The sequence below is a fragment of the Pan paniscus genome, chromosome 1 (assembly GCF_029289425.2).
Source record: "Pan paniscus chromosome 1, NHGRI_mPanPan1-v2.0_pri, whole genome shotgun sequence".
Taxonomy (NCBI): domain Eukaryota; kingdom Metazoa; phylum Chordata; class Mammalia; order Primates; family Hominidae; genus Pan; species Pan paniscus.
The window spans coordinates 4,004,011-4,022,797 of record NC_073249.2 but is presented as its reverse complement, the minus strand read 5'-3'; the positions used below and the strand labels follow the sequence as shown (position 1 = coordinate 4,022,797).

At 47.0% G+C, this 18,787-nt stretch overlaps 1 protein-coding gene and 1 non-coding gene across 2 annotated transcripts in view; both read right to left on the bottom strand.

Moving 5' to 3' along the window:
- The window catches only part of LOC134729015 (uncharacterized), a 43,491-nt gene that overhangs the window by 13,207 nt on the left and 11,497 nt on the right, over positions 1-18,787 (bottom strand). The gene's annotated exons all lie outside the window — the stretch shown is intronic.
- Positions 8,890-9,052, bottom strand: LOC112438752 (U1 spliceosomal RNA). The gene has a single exon (XR_003027114.2). It is a non-coding gene; the product is annotated as a U1 spliceosomal RNA (small nuclear RNA).

Below are 18,787 nucleotides of genomic sequence, written 5' to 3'. Positions count from 1 at the left end.
AAATGTTGCTATGAGCAGCCGTGATATTCGCCCATTTAAAAAAGTGTTTTTCACCATTACTGCTGTGGGAAATTTCTCCCTGGCTCTGTCCTTTCTTTGTAGCCCAGCCTTCCCCCAGGCTTTGGCTCTCCCTCTCTGGCTCAATGTCAGCTCCTTGTCTCACCTCCTAGAGCAATTCCACTCTCGCACCTCCTGCTGCGGCATTTCCAAAGCCTCTGCTTAGCAAGGGACCACCCATTCTGCACCTCTCCCCTTAGGGCTGCAAGCACCTGCACAAACTTGGTGGTTATCATATGCTTCAACTCAATCAAATTCTCTCAGTTTTCCATCAGCAATCTTTTTAAGCCAAAGGGAAGGCAAGGACTTGATCTTCACATCACATGAATCATGACACCTGCCTTAGAAGGCAGAAGCAACTATAGTTGGAATAGCAATTGTTTTTCAGCATGTGGGATGATATCAAGGCTCTTTCCTCCCCATATGTCCTTCCCTGTTAGTGGCTGGGGCTGAGGGTTTTCCCAGGAAGCCAGATTGTCCTCACAAGTTCAGCAGGACCCTAGGGCTTCCACAGATAGTAGGACTGTTATCAGAAAGAAGTCTCGATCCAGACGCCGAGAGAGGGTTCTTGGATATCGCCCAAGAAAGAATTCAGGGGGAGTCCACAGACTGAAGTGAAAGCAAGTTTGTTAAGAAAACAAAGCAGTAAAGAATGGCTACTCCATAGACAGAGCAGCTCCGAGGGCTGCTGGTTGCCCTTTTTTTTTTTTTTTTTTTTTTGAGACGGAGTCTCACTCTGTCGCCCAGGCTGGAGTGCAGTGGCACAATCTCGGCTCACTGCAAGCTCCGCCTCCCGGGTTCACGCCATTCTCCTGCCTCAGCCTCCCGAGTAGCTGGGACTACATACAGGTGCCCGCCACCATGCCCGTCTAATTTTTTGTATTTTTAGTAGAGATGAGGTTTCACATGTTAGCCAGGATGGTCTCGATCTCCTGACCTCGTGATCCACCCGCCTCGGCCTCCCAAAGTGCTGGGATTACAGGCGTGAGTCACCACGTCGGGCCGGTTGCCCGTTTTTATGATTATTTCTTGATTATATGCTAAACAAGGGCTGGATTATTCATGAGGGAAAGGGGTGGGCAATTCCTGGAACGGAGGGTTCCTCCCCCTTTTAGACTGTGTAGGGTAACTTCTTGACATTGCCCTGGCATTTGTAAACTGTCATGGCGCAGGTGGGAGTGTCTCTTAGCATGCTAATGCATTATAATTAGCATATAATGAGCAGTGAGGTCGACCAGAGGCCACTCTCATCACCATTTTGGGTTTGGTGGGTTTTGGCCACTTCTCTACTGCAACCTGTTTTATCAGTAAGGTCTTTATGACCTGTATCTTGTGGTGACCTCCTGTCTCATCCTGTGGCTTAGAATGCCTAACAGGCTGGGGACACAGCCCAGCAGATCTCAGCCTTATTTTACTCAGCCCCTCATCGCTCTGATTCAAATGCCTCTGACATGACCACGCAGATTTGAGAAACAGGCCCTCAGCCAACCAGACTCTGGCTCTACCACACACTTAATACTGTGAAAAGAAGATTACGGGTCATAGTCACAAATACCAGGGGTGCAAAACTTCAGATTAGAAGACACTTGTCAGACTCAGAGGCTCATCCAACTCCACGGAGATCATTATCACCACAAGCTCTTCAGACAGGTATGGAGGTTTTCTAAGGGATATTTTTATTTTCTGGATTGCAGTTTTGTTTAGGAAGAGATGAAAGTGAGGATCAACTACTTTGAGGATTGTACAACTTTGTAAATTGCACAAATATGATGGCATATTTATATCTGCCTGCATTTGTGAAAACAAACTTGTCAAGGAGCTTATTTCTGGAAAGGGTCAATGATTCTAGAAAAAAAAAAAGATAAATATGAGACCCTTCAGTAAAAAGAAACTTACTCTAGGGAAGTTTTTTGTTTTTTTAAAGAAGCAGTATTCACTCGTGTTTTTAAAAAGGAACATGGATTTCAACAATAATATAATGAGTAAAGCATCTGTTTCATTTATGAAATTAGACCTATTAAAGAGCAGAATCATTGAGGGTTAAGGTAGGATGAGAGTGACAGGGAAAGAAAATGGAAGGAAGGCTAGGCACGGTGGCTCACGCCTGTAAGCACAGCACTTTGGGAGGCTGAGGCGGGCAGATCAGCTGAGGTCAGGAGTTCGAGACCAGCCTGGCCAACATGTTGAAACCCCATCTCTACTAAAAATACAATATTTAGCCGGGCATGGTGGCAGGTGCCAGTAATCCCAGCTACTCAGAAGGCTGAGGCAGGAGAATCGCTTGAACCCAGGAGACAGAAGTTGCAGTGAGCCGAGATCACACCACTGCACTCCAGCCTGGGCAACAAGAGCATACCTCCATCTAGGAAAAAAAAAAAAAAAAGAAAAGAAAAAGAAAATGGAGAGGAAAACAAAGACCGAGGCGCACCCAGGCCTTTTGAAAGTGAGGCTGTGACCCCGTGCAAGCAAGAGCCCTGTGTGTGGCTCCCACGGTGCCTGCCACATACTAGCTGCTCAATAAATGGCTGTGAAATAAATGCTGATCACAAAGGACAGAATGGGAAAGATTAAGAGAGAGAAAAGGAAGTGTGGAGGAGTACAAGCAGAAATAACAGCCTGGGCACAGTGGCTCATGCCTGTAATCCCAGCACTTTGGGAGGCTGAGGTGAAAAGATCATTGAGGCCAGGAGTTTGAGACCAGCCTGGGTAACAAAGCAAGACCTTGTCTCTACCAAAAAGTCAAAAAAAAAAAAAAAAAAAAATTAGCCAGGGTAGTGACACACCTGTAGCCTGCACTTGGGAGGATGAGGTGGGAGGATCACTTGAGCCCAGGAGTTCGAGGCTGCAGTGAGCTATGATCGCACCACTGCACTCCAGCTTTGGGCTAAAGAGCAAGACCACATCTTGAAAATAAAATAAAAAATAAAAAAGAGAAATAATAACCAATTCCACCAACGTAAGGCTTTTCCACTTACAAAACCCTCGCCATGACTTGATTCTTATAGTCAATCCACAGGGTAAGAAAGAGCATTTGTACAGAGAAAGCAATAACATTTATGGTGGAGAAGTGAAGTCTGTCACCAGAGGCCACACTCCTGGGAGGTGGTAGGGCCAGTTCTAGACGAGGACTTCCATCTGCCAGCCCCATCCTGACTGCATGACACCACGCTGCTTCTGTCTTCTGGAGGCACAGCCTCAAAATCGGGCCAGTGTTGAGGGGCCTGGGGACAGGGCTGGCGATGGGGCTCTGGGAGGCATCAGCACAGGGAAGATTTTCGGAACCATGAGACTGGCGAGACCACCAATGAGCGGCGGGGAGCGCAGATGGAGAAGAGGGGTCGGAGTACCGAGCCCTGGGTGCCCATCCTTCAGAGGGCACGGAGAAGGGACGGATCTGAGAAGGTGACTCGGTGGAAGGAACCAGAGGGAGGGAGTGGGGAGTCCTGGGAGCCGCGTGGAGAGTGTATCAGGGAGGGAAGGGGGCCACCCTGCCAGAATATAACAGTGCCTGATACCTAGTGAGAGCTCCAGAAATAAGAGCCCATTCCTATTTTTATTAATGTCTTGTTGAGAGGAGGAGCGAGCAGTGAGTATGGTAAGAGCTAAATTGTCATGCACCACAGCACAGAGTAAAGAGCCGATGTCTCAAATGGATAAATCAAGAAACAGCAGAGCAAGCGCATTTAGAAAAGCAGAGGTGAATACCTCAAAAACCTCAAAATGGTCACCTCAGAGGGGAGGAGGACAGGTGTGGAGGGGAGGGGCAGCCAGGACTGGGGATTTTAAAAAATAAGCCTTTTGATATTATTTGCACATGTATTTCTTTGATAAAGAATTTTTTTTTAATTTTTAAATTTTTGTAGAGATGGGCCCTCACTCTGTCACCCAGGCTGGAGTGCAGTGGCATGATCATAGCTCATCGCAGCCTCGACCTCCTGGGCTCAAGTGATTCTCCCGCCTCGGCCTCCCAAAGTGCTGGGATTACAGGCATGAGCCATGCCCCCAGCCTGATAAAAAAAAAAAAAAAGCTTCAAAGGACACAAAAAGAGGGCTTTTGCACACGCAGTTGTCTAAGGTGATTGGTGAATGGTTTTGGGGGGCTGATTGCAGAGCCCACCAGGCGGCAGGGCTGGCGTGCACATTCTCCAGGACCCCTCGTTCACACTGACTGTCCTGGACATCTTCCCTGCACTGCTAGGACACCTCGTTGTTTATTCACTAAGCTCTTTCCTGGCTCAGTGAGAGAACATTCAGAGGCCCCAGCAGCAGAGGAATAACAGGCTCCAGTGGAGACGGGACCGGGAAGGAAGTAGTTGGAAATCTCTCTTCCTCCCAGGTTCTATCTCCTCTGCTCACTCCCCACTGCTGAGGGTCGGTACAAAGGGGGGTGACACACTCCCACCCCATCCTTGTCACACTGTGATCTCCCCCAACGCATCAGTGCCTGCACCTTCCAGGCTCCGGAAAGACGATGTGCCCTTTCTGCTTGGGAAAATCACAGTTCTCAGAAGACCAACAGAAATGCATGTAGAAAATGATGGAAATCACTGGGTATCAGAGGACACGATGACCTGAATGAGTAAGAAGATGGTGGGGGCCGGGGGGTAGGGCGGAAGCCAGCTAGGACCTGATAGTGACAAATGCATAACTATTTGCTTATTTTCAGTGCCTTTTGCTTCAAATGAGAGGTTTCTGCTCTCCCACGGTGAAGTGTGAGGCATAAATCCTGCTTCATTATGGGGGACTTCCAGGGGGGTGGCACAGAGCCCAGGAGTCCCTGTGGCATGATGAGGGGGAAGTTGGGAAAGAGAAGCAGAAAGAAAATGGAAGGGGGCCAAATGCAGGAGGTGTGAGGAGGAAAGCCAAGGAAGACGAGGGGAGAGGGAATGATAAAAAGGAGGGAGAAGCCGGGCGCGGGGGCTCACACCTGTAATCCTGGCACTTCAGAAGGCTGATGCAGGAGGACTGCTTGAGCCCAGAAGTTTGAGACCAGCATGGGCAACATGGTGAAACCCCATCTTTACAAAAAAAAAAAAATATATATATATATATATATGTGTGTGTGTGTGTGTATATATGTGTGTGTATATATGTGTGTATATATATGTGTGTGTGTATATATGTGTGTGTATATATGTGTGTATATATATGTGTGTGTGTATATATGTGTGTGTGTATGTGTGTGTGTATATGTGTGTGTATATATGTGTGTGTATATATATGTGTGTGTGTATATATATGTGTATGTGTATATATGTATGTGTATATATATGTGTGTGTGTGTATATATATATGTGTGTGTATATATATATATATATAAATTAGCTGGGCAGGGCGGCATGCACCTGTAGTTCAAGCTACTTGGGAGGCTGAGGGGAGGGTCACTTAAGCCCAGGAGGTCAAGGCTGAGTGAGCCATGATCACGCCATTGCACCTCTAGGCTGAGCAACAGAGTGAAACCCTGCCTCAAAACAAAACAAAACAAACAAACAAAAGGAATGAGAGGTAGGGTCTAATAGGTAGGAGGCTGGCCCAGGAACGAGTCGGGGTGTTATTCTGTGCACTGATGCAATGGGTTAACGCACTAGCTTCCTAAGCCTGTCAGGGTGAGTTGCCACAAATGTGATGGCTCAAAACAGAAATCCAGAATCCAGGCGGCAGCAGGGCCACGCTCTCCCGCTAGGTCCTAGGGGAGGATCGCCCCCGCCCCTGCCTCTCCAGCTACTGCTGGCCCCAGGCGTTCTTCGTCTTGCAGCTGCGTCACTCCCGTCCCTGCCTCTCTGCCTTCACAGGACCTTTTCTCCCGCGCTTCTCCACGGTGTCTGTGTGTCTCCAATCTCCCTCTTCTTTCTCTTATAAGGACATTAGTCACTGGATCTAGGGTCCACCCTAAGTCCAGGATGATCTTATCTCAAGATCCTTAATTTCATCCACAAAACCCTATTTCCAAATAAGATCACATTCACAGGTACGGGAGGCCATGGACTGAATGTGTCCCCCCAGAATTCCTATGCTGAAATCCTAATCCCTGTGTGACAGTATTTGGAGGCAGGGCCTTTGGGAGGTGATTACGCTGTGAGAGTGGAGCCGTCATGAATGGGATCAGCGCCTTTATGAGAAGAGGCTGGAGACCGACCATGTGAGGATACGGGGGGGAAGGTAGTGCTCTTGAGCCCTGAAGCAGGTCCTCGCCAGAACTGACCATGCTAGCACCTTGATCTTGGATTTGCAGCCTCCAGACGGTGAGAGACGACTGTCTGCTGTTTAAGCCGCCCAGTCTTGGCATTTCTTATAACAGCCCTAAGTGATAACTGATTTGGGTGCCCCCATTCAACCCTTGTTTTGACTTAGATGACATTCTCTACAGGGAAAATTTCTTAGGACTATTGGACAAAATGTAAAGTTCTTTTCTTGCTTTTTGGTTTTGCAAAAAAAAAAAAAAAAGAAAGATGAATGGGTCAATGAGAACATCTGAAAAGTCTGGAGTATCACTGAGGAAATAGAGGGCGATTGAGAATCCGAAAGTGAATGGAAACCTACAACAGAAGTGAGATATGCTTTTCTGTTGTCACCTCATCGGACTGTGTGTGATGACACAAATGCCAATAGCCGGCAAACAGCGAGGAAACGAACATGATCCTGACAGTCTCAGGAGTGCCCCCGCTGAATGATTTTTAAGTTGAATATCTGACTAAAATAAATAATTGTCACATTTCTTTGTTGATTTAACCAACTGTGAAGCCTAAAAGACACGTGTGAGGCCCTGTGAGGGGAACCAATAGGAATGTGGGCGAATGGCGTCCTTGGAGAGTTCACGGTCTGATAGGAGAGAAAGATTTTATAGGAAATCACAGCCACAAGAAAGGAGCCCACACCCCACACGAGATGGCTGTGGAGGTTTGGGGAAGAAGATAGTGCACCCAGTTGCAGATATCAGAGAGGGCTTCCTGGAGGAGGTAGCACTGGAGCTGGGCATGGTAGGAGGAAGGATCTGAATGAATATGTGGTGAGAGGAGGAAGGCCATTCTGGGCGAAGGCAAAACAGTGGTGGGAGGGGGCGAGCTCGTCAGGGAGTAATTAGTCGTTCAGTTTGGTTGGACCTTAGAGTCTGTGGACAAGAGTAGTGGAGGTGAAGCATAGTGGGGTTATTCCGGGGCCGGCTCCAGGACGGCCTTGAAGGCCATGCAGAGTTGATGCCGCAGACCCATGATTCTGAGGTTGGGAGAGAAGGTCCAGCTCACAGAGAAGCTCCAGGGGCTGGAGAAGTCAGAGAGAGCGCCTCCAAAACGCCTGATGTGCCCCGGGACATCCCTCCTACCCTGGAACTGATGCTCTAGACAATGAGATCCGCTAACTCTCTCTGAGCAGGGAATGGCACCGCCAAGCTGTGCTCCAGGAAAGATTCATCTGTAGCTCCTTTTAAGACTTAACAGGAGGCCAGGCATGGTGGCTCATGCCTGGAATCCCAGCACTTTGGGAGGCCAAGGCGGGCGGGTCACCTGAGGTCAGGAGTTCGAGACCAGCCTGACCAATATGGCGAAACCCTGTTTCTGCTAAAAATACAAAAATTAGCCAGGTGCGGTGGTGCACACCTGTAATCCCAGCTACTCGGGAGGCTGAGGCAGGAGAATCGCTTGAACCCGGGAGGCAGAGCTTGCAGCAAGCTGAGATCACGCCACTGCACTCTCCAGCCTTGGTGACAGAGCAAGACTCCATCTCAAAAACAAACAAACAAGAAAACCACTTAATGGGGATGGGACAAATTTCATGGGGCACTACTGCCATCTCCCCAGTTATGTGGAACTGAGGGCTGACCAAGCGGGGCGGCTGTCAGGGAAGAGGAAAGAAGCAAGCCGTGGGCTCTGAGCGCTTGCTCGTGAAGCAGGGACTGAGCTGTCTGGTGCCTGTGGGGCCGGGCACGGGGAGAAGCTTTTCTGGCTGGACGTTCACTCCTTGTTTGGGTTAAGATAATGTGTGTGCGATTGTCTCAGCCTCTCATCTCACAGGAGTTCCTAGTGCACTGCTGATCCCGAGGGTGTGCACATCCGTGCCTGAGACACCCGTCTGTTCTCTGATGCTCCTCCCTCATCTGTTCTCTGTTTTCCCTACACTGGCAGAGGGGAGGATGAATATCCACGGCCCCTCATTTCCTTCATTTGGATGACGGAAAGATGAAAATGTTCAGCATCTCTTGTTGACATGTGAGCTGCAGTAAGGCCTGAAGAATCCTCTGCCCTCCGAGAGCTGGGGCAATGTGTGGGGTGTGGCAGAGACAGAAGAGACGGGAAGCTGGACATCCTGTGGACTCGTGTATCAGCTCAACTGCTACCAAGCATTCCATTCCTCTGCTCAGGCCCCAAGTCTCAGAATCATCCTTGCCTCCCTTCTTTCTCCCTCTCCCTCCTCATCCAATCCACCAAATCCTACCTTCACAATATGGCCAGTCAGCATGGGTGAACCTTGAGGGCATTATGGTAAGGGAATAAGGCAGTTCCCAAAGGACCAACACTGTGATTCCACTTATCTCAAGTACCTCGGGGAGTCAGATTCCTAGAGACAGAGAGTGGAATGTGGATGCCAGGGGCTCTGGGGAGGGGAAAATGGGGGGTTACTGCTCAATGGGTACCAAGTTTCAGTTCTGCAAGATGAAATGAGCTCTGGAGATGGATGGGGGTGATGGGTGGGCGACAATGTGAATGCATGTAATACCACTCAGTGTACACTCCAAAACGCTGAAGATGCTTTTATGTTGTATGCATTTTTATAATAAATAAATTATACAATAAAGACCACCGACTTCAAGTTATGATCTCTCATTGGACAAGAGTGACACAGGAGAAGCGTGAACAAAGTCCCCCACTACCACAAATTATGCAGTTGAGTTTCCTGCATTTGGAGAAATGGCAGGGGTCAGCCTAACTGGAGTGCAGTGGGTGAGCCTCACTCTGGGAAAACCATCTTCATGATCATGGCACCTTACCTGCCAGGGAAGTATGTTATATGGACTTTATCACAATTTTAAAAATACACCCATATATAGATTTACCTCTATCATCTATATCTATCTATATCATCGATATCTATCATCGATATCTACCTATATCTACACCTAGATCTATATCATCTATCTCCAGTGCTCCTCCTGCATGGCTACTGGCCTCGTCCAAGCTGCCTTTATTTGTCATCTAGATGATTGCAATGACGTCCTTCCTGGTCTTTGCCTCTGTAACTATGTTCTCAACGTGTAGTCACAGTGATCTGAATAAAACATAAAACAGACGTGTCGCTGTTCTGCTCTGAAGCCTCCATTTGGCCTCTTATCTTTCTTGGAGTAAAAGCCAAAGGGCTTACCACGGCCCCCATGGGCTGTCCAGGCTGGCTGTCAGTATCCCTCTGCCATCACCTCGTACTGCTCTCCCCTGACTTGGCAGCCGCAGAGGCCCGTTGACTTTGCTGTTCCTCATGTAGACCACGCCGAGCGCGCTCCTGCCTCGGGGCCTTTGTTCCTGGCATCCCCTCTGCTCTAAATGCCCTTCCACACAGCCTCCTGCCCAGGGCTCTCACTTCCTGCAGGTCCCAGCCCAGATCTCCTGTTAGCAATGAACCTTCCCCAAATACCCTAGGAAATAAGGATGCCCCTTGCCCCACCCCACACTGTCTGTCCTACCTGCCCTGCCCTTATCAATTCCTATTTATTTCCGCTAGAATGTAAGTTCCAGGAGGGCAGGTCTCTTTCCGTTTGGTTGGCTGCTGTATTCCTAACACCCAGAGCAGGGCCTTGCTTTTAGGCACTCAATATAGTTGTTGAATGAGTATATTGAGACTTCCATTCCTTCAGGCAATAAATCGATCAGAAAGACAGAGGCCACTCTAGGTATTTCAAGCAAGAAGAAATTTTTGTCTTTTTTCTTGTGAATTTTTGTGGGTACATCGTATGTGTGTGTATTTGTGGGGTCCATGAGATGTTTGGTTCGGGCACGCCATGTGAAAGGAGCACATCATGGAAAATGCGGTGTCCATCCCCTCAGGCATTTGTCCTTTGAGTTACAAACAACCCAATTACACTCTTTAAGTTCTTTTAAAACGTACAGTTATTATTGACTACAGTCTCCCTGTTGTGCTATCAAATAGTAGGCCTTTTTCATTTTTATTTTTTTTTTATTTTTTTTTACCCATTACCATCCCCACCCCCCTACTCCCCTTCCCAGCCTCTGGTCACCATCCTCCTACTCTCTATGTCCATGAGTCCTATTATTTTAATTCTGAGAATATGTGATGTTTGTTTTTCTGTGCCTGGCTTATTTCACTAAATACAATGATCTCCAGTTCCATTCATGTTGTTGCAAATGACTGGATCCCATTCTTTTTTATGGCTGAATAGTACTCCATTGTGCATATCCACCACGTTTTCTTTATCCACTCATCTGTTCATGAACACTTAGGTTACTTCCAAATCTTGGCTCTTGTGAAATAGTGCTGTAACAAGCAGCAGTGCAGACATCTCTTCAATATACTGAGTTCCTTTCTTTTGGGTATCTACCCAGCCGTGGGATTGCTGGATCATACGGTAGCTCAATTGTTAGTTTTTTGAGGAAGCTCCAAACTGTTCTCTACAGTGATTTACTAATTTACCTTCCCACCCACAAGGGTTCCCTTTTCTCTGCATCCTTACCAGCATTTCTTATTGCCTGTCTTTTGGATGTAAGCCATTTTAACTGGGCTGACATGATATCTCATTGTAGTTTTTTTTTTGTTTTTGTTTTTGTTTTTTTTGGAGATGGAGTCTTGCTCTGTTGCCCAGGCTGGAGTGCAGTGGTGCAATCTCGGCTCATTGCAACCTCCGCCCCTGGGTTCAAGTGATTCTCCTGTCTCAGCTTCCTGAGTGGCTGGGATTACAGGTGCATACTGCCACACACAGCTAATTTTTTGTATTTTAGTAGAGACGGGGTTTCACCGTGTTACCCAGGCTGGTCTCAAACTCCTGAGCTCAGGCAATCCACCTGCCTCGGCCTCCCAAAGTGCTGGGATTACAGACGTGAGCCACCACGCCCGGCCCTCATTGCAGTTTTGATTTGCTTTATCTAATGATCATGGTGTTGAGCACCTTTTCATGTGCCTGTTTGCCATTTCTATGTCTTCTTTTGAGAAATGGCTATTCAAATCTTTTGCTCATTTTTTGATCAGATTGTTAGACTTTTTCCTATAGAGTTGTTTGAGCTCCTTATATATTCTGGTTACTAATCCCGTGTCAGATGGGTGGTTTGTAAATATTTTCTCCCATTCTGTGGGTTGTCTCATCTCTTTGTTGATTGCATCCTTTGCTATGCAGAAGCTTTTTTACTTGATGTGTTCCCATTTGTCCATTTTTGTTTTGGTTGCCTGTGCTTGCAAAGTATTGCTTAAGAAATTTTTGCCCAGACCAATGTCCTGGAGATTTTCCCCAATGTTTTCTTGCAGTAGTTTCACAGTTTTGTCAGAGGCGTTTGAATCAGAGCAACTCCATCTTGAATAGGATCTTGGTAACACGAGGCTGAGACCTACTGGGCTGCATTCCCAGACAGTTAAGGCATTCTAAGTCACAGGATGAGATAGGAGGTCAGCACAAGATACAGGTCATAAAGACCTTGCTGATAAAACAGGTTGCAGTAAAGGAGCCGGCCAAATCCTACCAAAACCAAGATGGTGACGAGAGTGACTTCTGGTCATCCTCACTGCTACACTCCCACCAACACCGTAACAGCTTACAAATGCCACGGCAATGTCGGGAAGTTACCCTATATGGTCTAAAAAGGGGAGGCATGAATAATCCACCCCTTGTTTAGCATATCATCAAGAAATAACCATAAAAATGGGTGACCTGCAGCCCCAAGGGCTCTGTGTGTGGAGTAGCCTTTCTTTTATTTCTTCACTTTCTTCATAAACTTGCCTCCACTTTACTCTCTGGACTCTCCCTGAATTCTTTCTTGCACGAAATCCAAGAACCCTCTCTTGGGGTCTGGATCAAGACTCCTTTCTTGTAACAGTTTGAGGTCTTAGATTTAAGTCTTTAATCCATTTTGATTTGAATTTTGCATATGGTGAGAGATAGGGGTCTAGTTTCATTCTTCTGTGTATGGATATCCAGTTTTCCCAGCACCATCTATTGAGACTGTCTTTTCCCTAGTGTATGTTCTTGGCACCTTTGTCAAAAATGAGTTCACTTTAGGTGTGTGGATTTGCTTCTGGGTTCTCTATTCTGTTCCAGGGGTCTATGTGTCCTTTTTAATGCCAGTAACATGCTGTTTTGGTTACTTTAGCTCTGTAGTATAATTTGAAGTCACGTAATGTGACTTCTCTAGTGTTCTTCTTTTTTCAAGCAAGAAGAGATTTAGGGATCTAGGAATTAGGGCTTGCAAAATCACTGGAAGGCTAGAGGTGCAAAGGTTCAGGAAAGCCATTCACTGCACTCAGGCCCACCACCAGTTACAGGAAAAACAACAAGTTTCAGAACCTGCAGAAACCATTGCCAGGGTCACATTTGCCTGCAGTACCAAGGTGGGACTCACTGGGGAAATGCTCCAATGCCAAGGCAAACTCATGCTTGCCGTGTTTGCCACCTGTTGAAGGGGGAGCAGCAAGCCGGCTTGCCTCTCTTCTATCTTCCAAATTTCACTCGAGTGCCTCTCAGTGGCCCAATCTAAGTTGGAATGCTCCTAGTTGGTATACGGGGAAATATAGTCCCCAGGCTTTCTATTCCCCAGTACAGAGGTGGCACACCAGAGTGGAGAACCAGCTGACGACCCAACAGAGGCAGAAAATGCCACCCTGTGTTCTCTTCTTGCTTCCCCCCCAGTTATCCTTTTTGTGGGAAGAGACTCTCCAAGAAAGAGATCAATGATGCAGATGAATTTCAAGGATTGAGGTCTGTCAGATTTCAGAGTCCACATGTGGAGGGAATGTCTACCTTAAATTTCCAAAAGGTAATGATTATAGCTTAAGTGTATTGAGCTGTACTATGTGTCCAGTACTATTCTAAGCCTTTCATATAAATTACCGAATTTAGTCCTCATGAGGCAAGCATTATTATTCATCCTCATTTTATTTTATTTTATTTCATTTCTTTTTTTCTGAGACAGAGTCTCACTCTGTCACCCACGCTGGCATGCAGTGGTGCAATCTCAGCTCACTGCAACCTCTGCCTCCTGGGTTCAAGCGATTCTTGTGCCTCAGCCTCCCAAGTAGCTGAGACTACAGGTGCACGCCACCACACCCAGTTAATTTTTGTATTTTTAGTAGAGATCAGGTTTCGTCGTGTTGGCCAGACTGGTCTGGAACTCCTGACCTCAGGTGATCCACCTGCCTCAGCCTCCTAAAGTGCTGGGATTACAGGAGTGAGCCACTGTGCCCAGTCTTCATCCTCATTTTATAGATGAGGAAAGAGAAAGTGGAGGCTAAGTATCTTGCCCAAGGTTGCATAGCTAGAAAGCTGTGGGGCCACATTTTCAACCCTGGCTTTCTGACTTTGGAGCCTGAGCTTCTAAACATTAGATTACATTCCCCCTCCCCCATAAAGGGGTGGAAACACCAGTTCTGGGCATCTCAGCTACAAGAGCATACATGAAGGAAAGGCTTTAAACATCTATGTAAAATTTGTCAATAACATAAAAATAAAGATGACCTGAATGTAGCGCTTGGGAGGTCAAAACAGAAGCCATGAGTAGGTCTCAAGGAGTATGTCGCTCTGGGTCAGGGAATCCTGCAACAGCAAAGTCGCTTGCTCACTGTGGCACGGAGAGGGGTAAGTAGAGAGAAGCGTGGCTTGCAACTTGGAATTCGAACCCTTTCCTTGCCACACTAACTTCTTTGGTGGTGTTGGCATATCATTTAGGCTTTTTGTATTTTGGGGCTTCTCACAGTTCTAAGTGAAATAACGATGTTAACTTTATCCAGAGAAGAATATGGGGGAAGTCCTAATCACTTAGTATAAATTATTCTGAAAACCAAACTGCTAAAGCGTAATGCTCTATGCTGGCAGAGAAGTGAATATTGCACTAGAGAATCTTCCAGGTGTCATTTAAAATTCAACAGTGATGGGCTTGCCTCCAGTAACTAAGGAAGATGACTTCACAGTCTGCTAGATTTTACGGTCATTGTTTTTACCTTGAAAGCTTGCCTACACTTTCTTAATTTTAATTTAAATCCATCCCTCCTTTGAAACCTCCTAAACTAGGTGTGTTTCTCTTTGTTCTCACCCCTAGACATGGACTTCCTGAAAACAGTCTTGTTTTACCAGTTATTTTTAGATTTTATACATATTCTAGTTGCTTCAGTCTTCACTTTGAAACCATCCCTTCTAAGTTGTTTAATTACTGTGATCATACACTACATTTATCTTTCGGGCAATAAGATGTTCAGAACAGAATGCAATATTTTAGATTAAGTTTCAGGCTGGGTGCGGTGGCTCACGCCTGTAATCTCAGCACTTTGGGAAGCCGAGGTGGATGGATCATGTGAGGTCAGGAGTTTGAGACCAGCCTGGCCAAGATGGCAAAACCTCATCTCTACTAAAAATACAAAAATTAGCCAGGCGTGGTGGTGGGTGCCTGCAGCCCCAGCTACTTGGGAGGCTGAGGCAGAAGAATTGCTTGAATCTGGGCGGCAGAGGTTACAGTGAGCTGAGATTGCGCCACTGCACTCCAGCCTGGGCAACACAGGGAGACTCTGTCTCAAAAAAAAAAAAAGAAAAAGTTTCAACTGAGCTATTTCACATGAAAGCAACGCACTAGATTCATGATACATACTGAGTTCCTCCATATACCTGTAACCAGAGCCACACCCAGTGCTGTGCTGAGTGTTAGGGACACAAAGATTAAGGACCTGGCTACCAGCCTCAAGGAGCTTAGAGTCGAATGGTTATAATGCACAGATTTTTGAACCCTTAAATGGGTGTCTCAAATCTTGAGTCAGAGCTCTGTAATTAGCAATCATTTTGCACCTTAGCTTTGCACAGTGGGTTTAGAACTCTTCAGGAGTAATCAATTTAATAGAGAAAAGAGGGCAAATAAAAACACAAATGGATAGCACGTGCATAGCTATATTGTTAGTGATTAGGGAAGATCAGATTGCAGTCCCAGAGGGACTGTGAAGAGTGTCATGGATCAGTGGGACTCATCGAGAGACGCTTCCTGCAGGAAGTAGGCCTCCCTTAATGTAGCAAAAGTTTACATTATTTCTGAACATTAATTATGTAATTAATTTCATTAATGTAAATTATTCATTTACATAACTAATGTAAATTAAAGTTTACATTAACTACATTTAATTAATGTAAATTAAAGTTTACATTAATTCCATTATCTCTTGCCTGTCTTTAGGGAGAACTGCTTTATTTATTTATTAAAATTTTATTTTATTTCAAATGGAAGGGGTACATGGGCATGCTTGTTACGTGGGTACATTATATACTGGGCTTCTAGTGTACACATTACCCAGAGAGTGAACATCATACCTGATGGGTAAATTTTCAACCCTTGCTCCCTGCACATCCCTGCCCACCCACTCTGGAGGCCACGTGTCCACTGTTTCCATCTTCATGTCCATGTGGACTCACTGTTTTGCCTCCACTTACAAGTAGAGTTTCTGTCTCTGAGCTAGTTCCTTAGGATAATGGCCTCCAGCTCCATCCATGTCACTGCAAAGGACATGATCTCATGCTTTTGTATGGCTGTTTTTTGTTTTTTGTTTTTTTTTTTGAAAAGATAGTCTCACTATGTCGATGAGGATGAAGTGCAGCGGCACGATCATAGCTCACTGCAGCCTCGAATTCCTGGGCTCAAAAGATCATCCCACCTTAGCCTCCTGAGTAGCTGGGATGATAGATGTACACCACAACTGGCTAATTAAAAAAAAAAAAATTGGCTGTGCGCAGTGGCTCACGCCTGTAATCCCAGCACTTTGGGAGGCCGAGGCGGGTGGATCATGAGGTCAGGAGATCAAGACCATCCTGGCTAACACGGTGAAACCCCGTCTCTACTAAAAATACAAAAATTAGCTGGGCATGGTGGCGGGCGCCTGTAGTCCTGGCTACTTGGGAGGCTGAGGCAAGAGAATCGCTTGAACCCGGGAGGTGGAGGTTGCAGTGAGCTGAGATTGGTCCACTGCAATCCAGCCTGGGTGACAGAGCAAGACTGTCTCAAAAAAAAAAAAAAAAATAGCAATGTGGTTTTACGATGCCACCCAGGCTGGTCTCAAATTTCTGGCCGCAAGCAATCCTCCTGCTTCAGCCTCCCGAAGTGTTGGGATTACAGGTGTGATCCACTGCACCTAGCCAAGAACTGCTTTCCAAATGGCTACCATGCAGAGTCGGGGTCATTGTCTCCGTGAGTAGGAAGTTTGATGTTTTGGCTTGCCTTCGTGCCTTTGATTTTCTCATACTTTTGAGACTCCGTATTTTCACACTTTATTTTCCCTTCTGCAGGAGTGTTGGCAACACCTCTCGATTTAGCTCATCCCTGCATTTTATCTGTTGCTTTTTATTCCCCCTTAAAGAACATTAAGATGAGAGCTAAGGCCAGAGCCAGTGCTGGTGTCAGGCCTCCCTTCCTGGGGACTGTGGGCCACATGTCACAATTTGTGGCCTAGAGCCTTTGGTTGTGTTTTCAATCCATGCACCTGTGTTCTTCTGGGAGCTGAGATTTGCTAAGATTCGCTACAGTGAAAGTTTTATCTAAGTAAACATCTCTCACCTCTTTTGGGGACTTTTCATCTGTGGAATGAGTGAAACGGTCCAAAGGTGATCAAGTACGCAAGACGGCCTCCTCTCTTGAGGACCCGGATCTTCCTCGCTCCTCATTCTCATGAACCATTACTGGGGTTTTTTTCTTCTTTCTCTTAGGACATGGTCACAGTTGTGTGCAGCAGTGAAGCTGGACATAAGAGAGCACAGCCAAACTGGGGCTGTGGGGTGTTTCCTCTCACCTGTTCTTCACCTGTTCTTGCCCACTCAGAGCATTGTGGCCCCTGGCTTTTATTACTGCTTCTTTAGTTGCCTGAGATGCAGTCTTCATTGGGAGGAGCTTGAAAAGAACTCACTAGCAGGACCTAGTGCACAGTAGGCATTTAATAATGATTGGTCTTCGGCTGTCTCTGCAACCTTGTGAGTGGCATTGCACCCTGCAGCCTGCTGTTACACACAGAGTCAGATTAGCTATGGCTAGTCACGGCTAGTTATGGCTAGTTATGGCTAGTCACGGCTAGTCACGGCTGGTCATGGCTAGTCATGGCTGGTCACGGCTGGTCACGGCTAGTCACGGCTGGTCATGGCTGGTCACGGCTAGTCACGGCTAGTCACAGCTGGTCATGGCTAGTCACAGCTAGTTACAGCTAGTCACGGCTCATCACGGCTCCTTGTGGCTAGTCACAGCTGGTCATGGCTAGTCACAGCTAGTTACAGCTAGTCACGGCTCATCACGGCTCCTTGTGGCTAGTCACGGCTAGTCACGGCTAGTCACGGCTCATCACGGCTTGTCCCAGCTCGTCCCACGACGGGATTCTCTGGTCATCATTCTTCTCCTGGGACTTGGTGTCCTCATCCTTCCTGTGGGAGCGAGGAGGCTGCCTCCCTCACGGGTGGCTGTGAGGAATTATAAACCAATAAAGTGACTGCTTAGCATATGGTTGAATGTGAAGGGCAATAGAAATGCTTAATTTCATTTATTTGCTAGTAGTTGGGTGGCCACGTGAATGTTGCTGTGGAAACCATAACTCCTGAATTCCCCGACACTTACCTATGCTGTTGTTTTTAAATGAAGCTTTACACTTAAATCTTGTGATTTTTTTTAATATTAGAAAAGTAGCAGGAAGGATCACAGCTTGCTCTCCATCTCAGCCTTTTCATAGGAAACTGTGAGCTGCTACAGTCCCCACCTAGGAGCATCTACTGACCAGTTACTCTCACCTGATCCCTCTCTTCACCCAAGGTCATATGTCTTCCATCTATCCATCCACCCGTCCACCCATCCGTCCATCTGTCCACCCACCTGTCTGTCCGCCCACCCATCTGTCCATCTGTCCACCCACCCGTCTGTCTGCCCACCCATCTGTCCATCTGTCCACCTGTCTGTCCACCTGTCCACCCGTCCATCTGTCCACCCACCCGTCTGTCCACCCACCCGTGCATCCATCTGTCCACCCACCCATCTGCCCACCTGTCTGTCCACCCACGTGTCTCTCCGTCCACCTGCCCACCCGTCCGTCCATCTGTCCATCCACTCTGTCCACCTGTCTGTCCGTCCACCCATCTACCCGTCTGTCCATTTGTCCACCCACTTTGTCCACCTGTCTGTCCATCCACCCATCCGTCCATCTGTCCACCCACCCGTCTGTCCATCCACCTGTCTGTCCATCTGTCCACTCCCCCATCTGCCCACCTGTCTGTCCGTCCACCCATCCACCCATCCGTCCATCTGTCCACCCACTCTGTCCACCTGTCTGTTCACTCATCCACCTGTCCATCCATCTGTCCACCCACCCATCTGTCCACCCACCCATCTGTCCACCTGTCTGTTCCTCCATCCAGATACACTGCATTTCCAACTCATGAGTTGAATGGGCCCCATGTGAGTAGATCAGAACTGTTGATTTTCTAGTGAACCTTTAGAATTGAGAGGATGGAGACGTGATGGCAGATTCTGTGCAGCTGATGAGGTGAAGGGGGAAGTGGCAAAGGGAACATTTGCAGCAGTGATGGTGG